Source organism: Mustela nivalis (genome assembly GCF_964662115.1).
Source record: "Mustela nivalis genome assembly, chromosome: 6".
Classification (NCBI taxonomy): Eukaryota; Metazoa; Chordata; class Mammalia; order Carnivora; family Mustelidae; genus Mustela; species Mustela nivalis.
In genome coordinates this window covers 42,736,108-42,750,826 of record NC_139025.1, presented here as the reverse complement: position 1 = coordinate 42,750,826, position 14,719 = coordinate 42,736,108, and the positions used below count along the sequence as shown (strand labels likewise).

At 41.2% G+C, this 14,719-nt stretch overlaps 1 long non-coding RNA gene across 1 annotated transcript in view; it reads left to right on the top strand.

The window, feature by feature from the left end:
- Positions 1-13,402, top strand: part of LOC309866951 — a 136,917-nt gene extending 123,515 nt beyond the window's left edge. Inside the window, exons 2-3 of the long non-coding RNA XR_014312892.1 lie at positions 10,902-11,083; positions 13,162-13,402. This is a non-coding gene — a long non-coding RNA (uncharacterized lncRNA). The remainder of the gene's footprint in view (positions 1-10,901; positions 11,084-13,161) is intronic.
- The last annotated feature ends 1,317 nt before the right edge of the window (positions 13,403-14,719 follow it).

The window sequence follows — 14,719 nt, the reverse complement described above, 5'->3', positions numbered from 1 at the left end:
TGTTCCTTTTCCTGACCTTTAAGTGGTGGAGCACTCTGAGATTTTCTTCTCAGTCCTCTTCTTTTACTATAAACATTTTCTGGCATTCACATTAATAACTTTAATGATAACTCTAGTTCTGACTTCTTTTTGAATCTAGAAAGAAGCATATAAGACAACGAGATATCACCACTTACATATCTCAAAAGGATCTTAAGTTGAAAATGTCCCCAAATTACTACATCCATAAACTTGCTGCTACTCCCATTTTTAAAAAGTTTATGTATTTTTTGCTTTTAGTAATTTCTACAACCAGTGTGGGGCTTGAACTCACCACCCCAAGATCAAGGGTTGTATGTTCTCCTGACAGAGCCAATCAGGACCCCCTCTCCCATTTTTTTTTTTTAAAGAGTTTATTTATTTGACAGAGATCACAAGTAGGCAGAAAGGCAAGCAGAGAGAGCAGGGGAGGCAGGCTCCCCGCCGAGCAGAGAGCCCGATGTAGGGCTCGAATCCAGGACCCTGGGATCATGACCTGAGCCAAAGGCAGAGGCTTTAACCCACTGAGCCACCCAGGCGCCCCTCCCATTTTTCTTATTATAAATGAATGGCACCAGTGTCTATCAATCATATTGCCCAAGCAAAACTCTGGTGAGTTATTTCAGGATTTTCTTTTTCCCTTCTATTCATATTTAATCAATTAATAGCTACTGTTGATATTGATTTCTAAGGGTATCTTTTATCTTTTTCCCTCTGTTCAAACCTCAGTACCTCTGTTATGGTTCAGATCTCCAATATTGCCTGAACTATTGTACTTGGTCATTTTTCTTTCTGCCTCCAGATGTGTCCTCTCCCAATTTAGTCTATACATTTTTTAAAAATTTTATTTATTTATTTGACCCAGAGAGAGAGAGAGAGAGATATCACAAGTAAGCAGAGCAGAGGCAGAGGGAGAGGGGGAAACAGGTTCCCCGATGAGCAGGAAGCCCAATGCGGGGCTCGATTCTAGGACCCTGAGATCATGACCCAAGCCGAAGGCAGAGGATTAACCCACTGAGCCACCCAGGTGCCCCTATACATTTTCTAAATAAAAAACTGATCATGCTATTTGAAATTCTTCAAGTAACCTGTATAGTATATGGAATAAAAATTACATTTTTAAAAAATGTAAGCATTACACTCAACTTGGGGGTTGAAGTTATGACCCCAAAATCAAGCATGCTTTACTGACTGAGCCAGCCAGGCAGTCCCATTCTTTTTTTTTTTTTCTTAATGCAGGAACTGCCAAAGTGTCCCTCCCCCCCCCGAGGTTTTTCTTTTTTCTTTTTTTTTTTTGATTTGACAGAAAGAGAGACACAAGAGAGTGATTACAAGCAGGAAAAGTGGGAGAGAGAGAAGCAGGCTTCCCACTGAGCAGGACCCAGGAATCATGACCTGAGCCGAAGGCAGATGCCTAAATACTGAGCCACCCAGGTGCCCCAGGAACTGCCAAAGTTTTAATTTTTAATATTTAACAGCAGAACAGTCTGAGGTCCAAGATGTGAAGTTACCATGTTCAAGAAACTGGGTGGAAAATCACTCTATAAACTAACTATATATTATGTGATAGAAGAATGCATACTTTATAAAAAATTGAACTCATTTTTAAAGATTATTTATTTATTTGAGAGAGAGCATGAGCAGGAGGGATGAGCAGAGGGAAAGGGAAAACAGACTCCCCACTGAGCAGTGAGACTGACACATGGCATGATCCTAGGACCCTGAGACTATGACCTGAGCCAAAAGCAGCCGCTCAACCACCTGAGACACCAGGTATCACCCCTCCCCACAGAAATTGAATTCTTTTTTTTTTTTTTTTTAAAGATCTTATTTATTTATTTGACACACAGAAATCACAAGAAGGCAGAGAGGCAGGCAGAGAGAGAGGAGGAAGCAGACTCCCTGCGGAGCAGAGACCCTGATGTGGGGCTCGATCCCAGGACCCTGCGATCATGACCCAAGCTGAAGGCAGAGGCTTTAACCCACTGAGCCACCCAGGTGCCCCCAAAAATTGAATTCTTAAGACATTCTTCAGCATAGCATAAAATGAATTTTGTGATTTGTCTGCAGAATCCTGTTCATACTTCCTTTTTCTTAAAAGATTTTGTTTATTTATTTGAAGGAGAGAGATAGAGCATAAGTCAGGGGGAGAGGTAGAGAGAGAGGGAGAAACAGACTCCTTGTTGAGCAGGGAGCCCAGAAAAGGGCTCAATCCCAGGACACTGAGATCATGACCTGAGCCGAAGGCAGAGGCTTTAACCCACTGAGCCACCCAGGCACCCCAAAATTTTGTTTATTTATTTGAGAGAGAGACAGAGAGAACCCGAGCAGGGGGAAGGGCAAAGGGAGAGGGAGAGGGACAAGCAGACTTCCCAACACAGGGCTCACCCCAGGACCCCGAGATCACAACCTAAGCTGAAGTCAGACACTTGACTGAGCCACCCAGGCACTCTCCATACTTCGTTTTCTATGCTACTTTCGTATTTTATGTTCCAACAGTAATAAACTACTTGTATTTTCTTAAGCAAGACAAATTATGCATGTCTCCATGTCTTAATATGTGACATTCCCTCTACCTGAGTTACCTTTTTTTGCTTCTTTTTATTCTTAACTCATTTTTCAAGCTCCATCTCAAAAGATACCTTCTCTATGAAGTCTTCCAGACTCCATCATAGAACCTTAATTTCCGTCTTATATTTCCATTGTGCACTGCACATACTTACAACGTAGAGATTACCTTATTGTAATTTAATTTTTTAAAAAGATTTTATTTATTTATTTGACAGAGAGAGAGAGAGAGATCAGAAGTAGGCAGAGAGGGAGGCAGAGAGAGAGAGAGAGGAAGCAGGCTCCCTGCTGAGCATGGAGCCTGATGCAGGGCTCCATCCCAGGACCCTGAGATCATGATCTGAGCAGAAGGCGGAGGCTTAACCCACTGAGCCATGCAGGCGCTCTAAAACTCTTGAATGAAATTAAACAATAATTAACAGCAGGTCCATCACCACCAGAAAATAGTATATTTGTCTGTCATCATAAAAAAATCTGTAGAACTAGTTTCAAAGGGACATAAATATTCCTCAGTCTTCCATCTTTTGTAAGCAAGCTCTACGTATTAAATTTCCTCTTCAGGGACAGAATTTTTTCCTTTACCATTAGCAAATGAGTCTATTTGAAAGTGTTGCTAAAAACTTTCATATTACATATCTTATAAGAACTTTCATATGTATCTCAGAGTTATCCCTTAAACAAGGTATTTTGATAACTCCAAATAGCTATTTTGGAAGTGTAATCACAACTTTTTTATGGTATCAGTTTCCTTAAAAAATCTTGTAATGAATTTCCTTTATTTGTTTGAGGACTCTATTTGGCATTGGCTGGTCCCAGAGCATAGCGCTTTTATTTGATAAGTAAGAGTGATTATATTTTGCTTGACTTTAATGTCATTGTCTCTTGTTTAGGAACTGTCTTTCTTGGTCATGTTAATGGTTAATGGATAAAATTATTTGGAAAAGAAATTTCTTGCTACTCTGAGTAATGGCAGAGTAAAAAAATCAACCGAAGTAAAGACAGTAATATCTTCAGCCTAAAAATCTGGTCATTCTATCACACTGTTAGTACCTGTGCTTACTGGTCTTTCATGATTGAAATGGAGGTGAGAAAACTCAGCTGTCTTTTTGGTTCTGGAGGGTAGTGTGAGAATTAGGGTGATAAGAGACCATGGAACTCGCCAGTCAACAGGTTGGAGTTTCTCTCCTTTAATGACTAATGTAGAACATTTTGGCAAAACCAGCATATTTCTTACCAGGTGGCTGAAACTTTGTCCTCTAATGCAGTTCAGAGGCCAAAGAGAAATGGGTGTAGCTCTCCCCCAGACAGCCTTAAATCACTGCCACCAGCTTCATCCTTGTTTCCATGATGCTGTGAAGAAAAAAAGAACTGGCTTTCTCCTACTAAATTAACCCATCTATTGGGAGCCATGTGGAGAGAGAGAAAGAGTGAATACCATGAGAGAAAAGAGAGAGAAGAAAGAGAACACGAAGGGAGGAGAATTCTAGGGAGGGAAGGAAGAATGGCGGGGGTGGGCACCAGGCTGGGTCTGGCGGCAGAGCATGTGATTCTTGATCTCAATGTCATGAGTTCATGCCCCACACTGGGAGTAGAGCTTACCTGAAAAAAAAAAAAAAACTGGATTTAATAAAAACTTAAAAAGAACATTATTTTTAAAAATGGCAGGTGTAGAGGAAGAGGAAATGGAGAGAAAGGACAAAAAAGGAAGAAAAATGTGTGTGTGTGTGTGTGTGTCTAAGTAGAGACAGAAACAGAGAGTCATGGCTGGGGGTTGGGGAGAGGCAGAGAAAAAAGAACAGAAAAGATAATAGATGATATCCAGTGGATTCTCTAGCAGCTTTCACTTGATAAAAATAAGGAGAGATAAATGAAAGTCTTCCCTGAAAAGTTCTCTCAAGTTATTTTTCCTTGAAAGTGAGGTAAAATGTCAACATTTCTACTAGGAAATTTAATAACTCAAGACAGAGTATATATTGTTACTTGACCTTCACTTAATAATGATTTCAAAAATCTAGAATAGGAATAATTTTATTTAAAAGTGCTGGCCATATTAGAGCCACCTGGCTGGCTCAGTTGGTAGAGCATGTGATTCTAGATCTTGGGGTTTTGAGTTCTAGCTCCACTTTGGGCACAGAGTTTACTAAAAATAAACAAAGAAAGAAGGAAATAAAAGTGGACCTGGCTGACTCAGTCAGTAGAGCATGAGCCTATCGATCTCTCAGGGTCTTGAGTCTCAGTCCCACCTTGAGTATAGAGATTACTTAAAAAAAAAAAAAAAGGTGTTGACAATATCAGATCATAACACTTTTTTCCCAAGCAGAAGAAATAAAATACAACAACCAAATATACAAAACCAAAGCTCATTTTCTCCCACAGAATATAATGCCATTTTTCAGAAGAGAGGGAAGAAGTCCGCACCTTTTCCTTTTCCCCTTACTGATGTAAATGAGTGTTCCTATCCTCTTGAGTAGGCAGACTTCATAGACCAAGGCTGACCAAGACCTTATGTAGGTCTCTTTGTTAGATGCTTGACCAGCATCCATTTCACCCTTCACCCTTCCCAATAGTCTCTAGTTCCCTTTTCCTTTGGGATCTATGTAATTTTGTGGAAGCTGACCTCATTGCTTCCCTGTCAGAGGTAGGACAGGCCAAGCCAATCACCACATTCTATCTTCTTGACTATAGCAATGGAAGAAAGGGTCGACATGTAAACTGAGTAGACCCCACAATGGCTATGGAGAGATTTCTGGGAATGCTGGAACAAAATTGTTCTCTCTGACACAAAAAAAGAAGGCCTATGGCTCCAGAAACCATGAGTAGCCATTTTAGGACTAGGATTGGAGCCAGTCTTAGGACATGGAATGGGGAAAGAACCCAGGTCTTCTGGATATCCATGAGACATTGGATCAAGCTTCATCTACAACATCCCTATCACTTGATTTTTTAGCTATATGAGCCGATATTCTTTTTTTTTTTTTTTTTTTAAGATTTATTTATTTGAAAGAGAGAAAGAGTTTGGGGCAGAGGGAGAGGGAGAGAGAAATTCAAACAGACTCTGTGCTGAGTGAGGCTCTGTCTCACAACTCTGAGATCAAGACCCGAGCCAAAAGCAAGAGTTCAACGCTTCCCTGACCATGACACCTAGGTACTCCAGTAAATATTCTTTACTTTATTATTTACTATCAACCTGGGTGGAATATAAATGTTTTCCTTTCAGTAAAGAGATTATGCCACCAGAAAGAGCCATTAGTATGCTTTCTGTTTTAAGTAGTGATGATGGTTCTTTTTGACAAGATTATGGGGCAAGCAGCAGCAGAATTTTATATTGGGAAGGTATTTTCAAATATTGCAGAAAAAAGAATGTCTTCAGGTATTGGTCAAGGGACTTCAGTCTGGTATTTTTCTGAAAAAGCCCCTCTTGCCATAACATGTTAAAGTTTTTTCATGATTAAAATTCTGGGGGCATCTGGGTAGCTCTGTTGGTTAAGTGTCTGCTTTCGGCTCAGGTCATGATCCCAGAGTCCTGGGATCCAGCACCCTGTCAGGCTCCCTATTCAGCAGGGAGCCTGCTTCTCCCTCTCCCTCTACATATCCCTCCGCTTGTGTTCTCCCTCTCAAATAAATAAATAAATAAATAAAATCTTGAAAAATGTAATAAAATTCTGACAATTGTAACTTGTTTCTGTTTTATTTATCATCTATAATATGTGAAAAAAATTGATGTATAAAAATTTACTAAGAAGTATTGTGAAGGGACTCCTGGGTGGCTGAGTCAGTTAAGCATCTGCCTTCAGCTCAGGTCATGATGATTCCAGGATCCTGGGTTTGAGTCCCACATCAGGCTCCTTGGTCAGCAGGGAGCCTGCTTCTCCATCTGCCTGCTGCTCTCCCTGCTTGTGCTCACACTCTCGTTCTCTCTCTCCTACAAATAAATAAAATCTTCAAAAAAAAAAAAAAAAAACCAAAAGAAATAATGTGAAGATTAGAGAGAATCTTTTGACTAGGATAAATTTTTCATATTTGGAGTCAAAGAAGAGAGTACAGTTTATTTCTATTCCACAACTATTCCTAGAGCCCTTAGTTTATTCCAGGAACCCTGCTAGATCCTACAGGTACAATGGAGGCAGGTAACACATAAATCTTTCCTTCAAGAAGTTTATAGTCCAAATGGTAAGGATTGGACAAGAGCTTAATTTAGACTAGTAAGAGTAGCTAACAATAGCTATCCTCACGATTAAACATACACAAATGTCATAATATAAGTTTAATGTGTCATGGGGTTTAAATGAAGGAGAATGAATGATCATACATTGGGAGAGAATGGGAAAGGGCAAAGATAGGTTTCATGGAACTTTTGCCATTTGAGCTGTGTCATGAAAAATAGCTACTTCTGAAAATCCCTGTCCATTTTTTTTTAAAGACTTATTTATTTATTTGACAGACAGATCACAAGAAGGCAGGAAGGCAGACAGAAAGAGAGGAAGGGAAGCAGGCTCCCTGCTGAGCAGAGAGCCCAATGCGGGGCTCGATCCCAGGACCCTGAGATCATGACCTGAGCCGAAGACAGAGGCTTTAACCCACTGAGCCACCCAGGCACCCCTAAATCCCTGTCCTTTGCTTCTCCTTCTCCTCCTAGCACCCTTGTCCTCTTCTTTATCAGTTGCTCACATGTTTATTTCTTTAATGGTCTACCTCACCAGGCTATAGATCTCACGAAGTCAGCTTTATGGTCCACTCTGATTTGCTTCCTACTGTATTCTCAGCACAAAGCCCAGGGTCTAGTACATAGGATGCAGTCAATAAAAATCTGTTATATGAATAAATGAATAATTAGATGAATGATGGACATCGATAGATACTATTACTGAATGCCTGTTGTGTACCACACACTGTGGTCAGCACATAGGTGATCAAATATAATACATTCAACAATAATATCAAGTAAATTTTATTGGGGAAGACATGGAAGACTACAAAAGATAAATAACTTATCCAATGTCATACAATAAATGCCTGGCTACAGCCATATCCAGTTAGGTCTCACTCTAAAGTTTGTGCTGTCAATCACTGCACAATACGGCTTCCCATTTGTTGAGTATACACTAGGTGTTAATTGTTTGACACACATCACCTCATTTTATTTTTTCATTTATTTCTAGAAACAACCCTGTGAATTTGTTATAATTAGCTTCATTTAATAGCTGAGATAACAGATTTAGAGATGTTTATTCATTCACTCAACAAATTTTGGGGGGGAGATTTTATTAACTTAGAGGGAGAGAGTGTGTGCAAGGAGAGGGGCAGAGAAGGAGGTAGAGGGAGAGGGAAAGAATCTCAAACAAACTCTGCCCCGAATGTGGAGCCCCACGCAGGGCTTGATCCCACGGCCTTGAGATCATGGCCTGAGCAGAAACCAAGAGTTGGATGCTTAACCGGCTGAGCCACCCAGGCACCTGAACAAACATTTATTATCTGTCTACCAATTGCCAGGCACTGTGTTACTCCTGGAGACAAAATACTGAGACAGATAAACATCACCCCTACCCACGTGGAACTTATGGACTAGTAGGGGAGGCAGAGAGTGATCAAACGTACAACAACAAACTATGAGAGGTGTTCTGAGGGAAAGTCAACGTGTCATGTGTAGACCTCAAGGCTTCAATGAGGTCCATTTGATTCCAAAACCCTCAATTTTTTGTATAACTCTTTTTGTTTTTTAATCACATGATGGAGAAGACTTGCCCTGACAGAGAGAAAGGACAGGAGGGGCCCCCAGAGTACAACTCTCGAGTATGCCAGAGAAGATGGGGAGGTATGTGAAGCAAGTAATATGAGTAGCAGAGGCTGGAGAAACCCCAGCATGTTGAAGGTCTAGTGAGGGATTGTCCTTAAAATTAGGAAGGCAAAGGAGAGTCATTCAAAAGGTTTTGCATGAAATCTCAATCAAAGTATATTTTAGGGAAGGGGCATCCGGGTGGCTCAGTCAAGCATCAACCTTTGGTTTCAGCTCAGGTCATGATCTCAGGGGGGTGAGATCCAGCCCTACATAGGGCTCTGTGTGGAGCAGGAGTCTGCTTGAGATTCTCTCCCTCTGCCCCTTCCTCTGCCTTGACCACCCCCAAATAAAATTTTTTTTTTTTAAGTATATTTTAGGGAAGAGTAACTTAAAAAGCAGAAACTGCACAGAGGGCAGTGGTAGACTAGTTTAACATGGCACGGGCAGTAGAGAAGTTTGAATTTATGTTGTCTATTTTTAGTCAGTGTATTGGTTAAGATATAGGCTTAGCTAAAAACACAGGGGCTTTAACAAGATAGAAGCTTATTTCTGTCTTACACTGAAGTTGAGCTGTGGGGGCAACTCTGTTCCAGAAAGCCATTAAGTGTTCTTTGTATTTCAATTTGAGGGAAAAGAGTAAAAGGAAGACCTGCCTTTAAGGACCCAATAAGGTGGAGGTTGCACACATCAGGTCTGCTTGCTTCCTCTTGGCCAGAGCTGAGTCTTAGAGCTGCAGTCAATAGTTATAAGGAGGCTTATAAATGTCATCTGTAGTTTTGCTGTCTGCGTGCCTTAGGGCAAAATTCTGTAAGTATAGAAAATGAGGATGTGATTATTAGGATATGACCAGTAGTCTCTGTCACACTCATGTGCTTCTGTTCTGTGAATCAGCGATTTTGGTAACTCATTGGCTCCTCTTAGAAAGAGTCCAGATTTTAAAATAATGTTGATGATTGTTACTACTGGTCACATTTTTTTTTTTTAAGATTTTATTTATTTGAGAGAGAGAGAGCACAAGTAGGGGGAGGAAGGAAGGGGCAGTTAAAGAAAAAGGAGCAGACTCCCCACTGGGCAGGGAACCCAATCCAGGGCTGGACCCAGGAGCCTGGGATCGTAACCTGAGCCGAAGGCAGATTCTTAACTGACTGAGCCACCCAGACGACACGTGGTCAAATTTTTCAAAAATTGTTTTTCACATGTTCTAGAAAGCTAAGCAAAGTTTAATAGCTTTTAACTCTACGAATAACCAAAAAGCAAAATCCATTCTAATCCTGTAGATAACTATAGAAAAACTATATTCTATAAAAATTATCTAGGGGTGCCTGTGTGGCTCAGTGGGTTAAGCCTCTGCCTTCTGCTCAGGTCATGATTTCAGGGTCCTGGGATCAAGCCCTGCATCGGGCTCTCTGCTCAGCAGGGAGCCTGCTTCACCCCCCCCCCCCCGCCTGCCTTTCTGCCTACTTGTGATCTGACTGTCAAATAAATGAATAAATAAATGTTTAAAAAAATTATCTAGGGACATTTGGGTGTCTCAGTAGGTTAAACATCTGCCTTCTGCACAGGTGACAATTTCGGGGTCCTGGGATCCAACCCAAGCCCTGCATCCTGCTCCCTGCTCAGTGGGGAGTCTGCTTCTCCCTCTGCCTGTCACTCCCCCTGCCTGTGCTCTCTCTCTGTCAAATAAGTAAATAAAGTCTTAAAAGATAAATAAAATTAAAAATATCAATCAATCAATCATCTACAAAAAGGTAAAGTAAGTTATCTGTGATATACTTCTACGTCCTTTAGGCTGCAAAGGAGACTATTTGACATTCTGATGTTAATATTACTGATACTAGTATTTTATATCGATATGGCATATATTTTCCTTCTTCCTTAATTTCCCATTAAAAAAGCATCAACCCATTCCTGAGTTGAAGACTTATAATTACTTTCACCAAACTTAAAGAACCAGCAGTCAAAGAAAATGTCTCTGTGCATGGGGTGTTCCCATCTCCGCAGGTTCTATGATGTGAGTGGTTTCAGCCACGAACCACCCCCTGCAGGATGGGGGCCAAGAAGATGCACTTTCTGTGTCACAGTTGGGACGGCAACATACGGTCCCCACTCCACAGAGTAAAACACATTTGCCGTCCTGGGCAGCTCTTAATTTTAGTTCATTTTCCACCACCTATTTATTGGATAGCTCATTAATTGCCTCTGAGCAGAGAAACTGTTTCCTTTAAGAAGGTTAAACAAAGAGTTTATTGACATAAGTGAATTGGTTGAAGAAAACATTATTAAATAAAAGACACTTATTTAAACATCAAATTAATCATTTAAAGGCAAATTAGAGGTACTATCCCCTCCTAACTAAATAATGTTAACTAGTAATGAGATATCCATTTTAGATACACGCGGACGTTCCAGATGCGGGCAGCTGGTTGAACTGTGCCTTGATTTTCCAAGTACTCAGAGCCCACGATTACATTAATGCTTTATATTTCAATATTTTAAACCATACTCCATCTATAATGTGATACCGTTTTTTTTGTCATAGGAAGAACAGTAAATAAAGCAGCTTCTCTTGCATCCCAGTGGAAGAGGAGGCTTGTGCTCTGCGAGAAGGCTCCCGTGGTGGAGATGACTCACTTCCAACTCTGGCTCCAGTTCCTGACCTTCTCACACGGTCAGCGCCGGAGAACCCTTGGCGCTGCCCTTGTCGATCTGGCTGGGCCACAGGTAACTTTCCAACATCCTAGCTGGGGCCCTAGGCCCGGATGACACCCGAACCCCTTACAGAACTCCGTTATGTAAGCGTCAGAGACCCAAGGGAAGGGCGCAGCGATTTTTGTTGGTATCGAGGTAGTGCTCTCCCCGTGGTTGTCTGGTATTTGAGCTTTGTATTTTTCTCTTCCAGTTGGAGGGTGTCGCCACTGCCTCCCCACATCCAGGCACACACATTTGTCACACAGCCACAGGGGCCATGTCCCATGCACCAGTCGATCGCTGGGCTCACGTTAGCTGGCCTCCCAGCCGCCATGACGGTCGAATGTTGGCAGGTGCTATCGATTCACACTCCAGCCTCTTCCATCAGGAGACCAGCGCTGATGGCCAGAGGCTCTGTTGCACACGGCGCTGAAGTTTCCTTTGTAGCCAGACAGGAGTCAGGAAAATTTTAAGGTGAATCCAATGTGACGTTAGCCCTCCCTGGTTGAATAGGACCATCAGATGGTCCAGCAGATTCCTTTTTATCAAAATATTTTGTGGTGCATATGAAGAGGAGATGGGGAAAAAAGCTCCCAATGGACAAGAACTTGATCTGGTGCATTTTTTTTTTTTTTAAGGGTCAGTTCCTGACTGATTTTTTAAAATCCCCTTTAAGTCAATTATTCTTGCTTTAATAGTAATCGTCTTGATTTTGCATGTTTTATCAATGAATGCTGCTCATCTTACTCATCGCTGCCCCTTGTTTGGATAACCTAGGATTTGTGAAGGCGGGGGACTGGATTCAGGCTTTAAAGGCCTGAGGTAACTCTTGGAACTATCATCCAACCATCTGAGTCTCACCGTTCCCACCACATACTAACCGGATTTATGGCTTCCTCCAAATCCCATTCTCCTCCCAACCACATGACCTCTTCTTTTTTCACCCGAGGCGAGAGAATCTGCTTATGACAAATTGCACATCAGAAAAGGTGTAGCTCTATAATGGGGGGTGGGCAACATCATTTAGGATTCTACAGGCTTACGCCCAACCCGTTATTTGAAGGCTACGGAACAGTAAAGGGAAAAGTTGGTTCAAGTAATCCTGATACTGCTCATTAACTAGGAGACAGAAAGGAATAAAATAGGACTTTCCTGATTATTTCAGGAACTCTCTCCCACTTCCCCACGCCATCCCCCTTCCCCCCATCAGACATTTAGACTGAGGAAGAAAGGCACTTTGTGTTTAAGGTTAATCAAGTTTCAGTACAATTTTTTTTTTTTTCAAACTAGAATCACACTAATCTTTTTTTCTTGCTCTAATGTGTGGCTGTTGAAATCCTCAGCTGTGATAAATTAAGCTACTTATTAATCTAATTATCGTACATTCATCCTAGAAACTTTCATGTGACTTGAAAAGGCTATTCAACCTTTTCCCTCCCCTCCTAGAAAGGGCTCAACCTTGCACCAATTAAGATCATTCTGAAGTAAGGCTTTAAAAAAGCTTTCTCTAATCACCCAATGGAACATGGACCAGTGGAAACCAAACTCAGAGCTCTGGGAAAAAGTTTAGCATTCCTTTCTGTCTGCCAACGTTTATGGTTTCATTGCACAAGGGAGGAAGACTTCATTTTCCTATTTAGTTGTTCTTTCACTGACCTCCAAATAAAGTCCATGTAATTACTGAGCAAATAAAGTTGCAGCATGTGTTTTAAAAATCAATTGCCATTCGTGGACTATAGAAATGTAACAATACACAGATTTGCCGGAAAATGCCCAGCGCTAACCATATGAACTAAACCCCGTACTGTATCTTTACAATGGAGTAGTTTTGACCCCTAAAGCACATATTTACTATGCAGATTTTTAAAAGGGTTTCTTTTATGACTTATCTATTGATATTAAAATGTCCCCATCCTAATATAGGTTCAATTTAGGATTAAAAATATGTTGCAAATGTATCATATCTTAAACATCCATTCATTGCCAAATGCCTTACTTCTTCTTTTTTTTTTTAATGATGGCATAAATGGAGCTATTTTACATTCAAATTAAACTAGCTATTAATTTGAATGCAAAGCAGCTCAATGTCCAGGATGCAATTTCAATGACAGGTTTACCCCAAGACGGAATGCAGGAGCAAGTCAACATGGGTGAGTCCTGGTGGGTTGTCCCCTACTCTTGGTGCCTGGCAAACTTGCTCACTGTGAAGAGTTTTTGAAGTGAAGATTAAAAGAGTGGAATTATAAAGTATAATTACATTTTATTGAAACTCTAGAAATCAGAAAAAATTCAGCAGGAAACTTTTAGCGAAACATGATGTGTTGTCATTATCATTAAAAGATAAAAGTTCCATACTGTTTTTATCTGTTTATTTGGAAGAAATCCAGCCTTTACAGTTATGTAGGAAACAAAAAACGGGAATGCAGGAGTAATTATTAAAACTGTGTGATTTGTTATCTCAGCTACTGTCTTTCCAAATGGTAATGCGATATCAGCAGCTGCAGACGGTGGCTGATTTCCTCTATTAGTAAACAAGTGCTTTGGAGACCTGTGTGAGGCACTTTAAGCTTGCTACTCCCCGAAGTGCTGTCAGGCTTAACTACTAATCCATGGTATTTCAGAGCACTGGAAATTCATCTTTATAAAACCTGAACAAAAAAGGGAAAAAAGCCTGGAGGGCATGAGCTCCCTCTGGTGAGACAAATGACATGTTCATTTATTAATGAAACAATAACCCTGGAAAGAGGATCAAAGCACATTCCATCCTCACTTTACAATCCCCAATTTTCTCAGGCCAAACCATTTAATTGAGCCATGACAATGGAATACTTAATTGTTGCCTTAAAGTTTTGAAGAAGCGACTTCTTCAGCATCAATGTGCATTTCAGGATTATTATCCAAGTACAATATAGCCGGCTTGAAGCTGGTGGAATTTGATTCATCCTACGTTGGGGGGTCTTCAGCCGGCAGGAAAGGGGTTTTCTTGAACCTGCGAGCAGCCCTCACCACCAACACCTCTGGCCTGTCCCTGCCCCTTCGCTTGCCTGAAAGCGCCCTGATGGGTTGCTTCATCAGAATGAAATAACCGGCCTCGTTTGTGGGTGACTGGCTAAAATTCAGGTTCTTCTTAGCGTTCCCTTCGTATCTGGGATGTAGGTGAGGAACAGGGAGTTGCCAGTCCCAGAACCCAGGAGTTGAGGCCTTTGGGAGTCCCCGGCATGGAGTTAGTAGTGGGTCTCCATAGGCCCTCCGCCCATGCCCTGGAAAAGGCAAACTCCTGTCCTCCCGGGGGGGTTATTCTCCAGTTGTGTTGGAGAGGGATTATCATGATTCCATCCTGTCAAAACTAACAGACACACATAGAAAATTAAAAAACAAAAAACAAAAAGATTTGTATTTAATTTCTACCTGTTAACCCTGGTTTCACTACAGCATTCTGGCTTCATGATGTGTTGTTTATACCTATATACCAACTCTTCTAGGGTTTCCATAACTAGGCCATTTTTCAAATTAAACAAAACTTTCAGGAGAGTCTTAAGGCACAGAAGTAGGGTGTCCAAAAAGCACTTGCTGACCCACTGGGCAAGAGGACCATGAAGATTTTACATGTAATCTCTAGGACTCAACCTGTTTTGCATTCAGATATTCCAGGCCAGTTTGATTCGAGGC